Here is a 1292-nt window from a genome sequence, read left to right on the forward strand (position 1 = left end):
GCATCGGCAGGCGGACTCCCAACCACTGCGCCACCAGGGAAGCCCTGGACTATTTTTAACTTACAAAATTAGGAATTTCATGGGGTTGAATCTAGGATATTCTCAATAGTCTCCCTCTCCTGTTCTCGTTATGTTTCTTCAAAACCCTAGTCTGTGAGATATTGCAAAATCTAAATGAGAACTCATTTTCTGCCACTTACCCCCAAGTTTCCTACATTGTATGGCCATGGAATTTCAGGTCTCAGGAAGCATGTTCATAGCCAGTCCTAACAATTCATAGATTGGCGCCTGATACAGCTTCTGCATGGGAGAAATGCACCCCAGGGCTTAGAGCCTGCTGTTAGGCAAGGGACAATCATAGGAAATCGTGAGGAAGTAAAGTTTACACGAAGCCCATGACAGCATCTAAGGAAACCCCAGGTCTGGTTGTGGCATCTTTTCCCCAGATTTCATGAAAAAATGCTTTTTCAAGTCTTGCTGGGTTTGCAAATGTGCCATCAAAAGATGCCAACAGAGGCCTGCTGGCCACTGTCACTGGTTTCCCAGAGGGAACAAATGCACAGGCTTGCAGAATGCCGGGGATAAGTTTCATTCTGACTCTGCCATTTTTCCTGCACGAGCCCATAAATTCTTATTTGGAGCTTTGGTCATCTCCAGGGTGAGTCAAGGACACTTAACAAATCTTTGTGCCTGTATAAAAGGACATAGCCATTTTCACACTGTATCAAGTGTCATGAGAAGGTTTGATGATTATAAATATAGCGTAAATAATCATCTTATTGTATTGCACATGGAGATTTTAGTTATTCCTCTTTGTTCTGGGGTCTCAACAGATTGCAAAAGAAGAACTATGATAATATGGGGATAGGTAATTTATTCTTGATCGTAGCACAAGTAGTGAGTGTCTCGGATACAACCCCTTCAAAGCGATTTTCTCCAAAAACCTTTGTCTCAAATTTTAGAATGATTTTGCCATCTCAATGGCATTGTCTTACATTAATGAGATGAAGAATCTAATGAGATGAACATAGCAAAAAAACCACAACCAGACTGTCATTTATGAATACAAATTTATATAGTGGCATATGCTATTGGACAAATCAGAAATTCATAACACACAAATCGGTATTGGAAATACAAAGATCACTTCAGAGTCAAGAAATCAGGTTGACAGCACCACGGATGTTTTACCTCAGGTCTGAGCAGGTGTGCAGTATCCAAGAAGAATGAATACCTGTGGGACACCGAGACTGACTATTGTAAAACTGTGCAAAACACATCCCAACACTCTT

Source organism: Lipotes vexillifer, unplaced genomic scaffold (genome assembly GCF_000442215.2).
Source record: "Lipotes vexillifer unplaced genomic scaffold, Lipotes_vexillifer_v1.1 scaffold749, whole genome shotgun sequence".
NCBI lineage: Eukaryota > Metazoa > Chordata > Mammalia > Artiodactyla > Lipotidae > Lipotes > Lipotes vexillifer.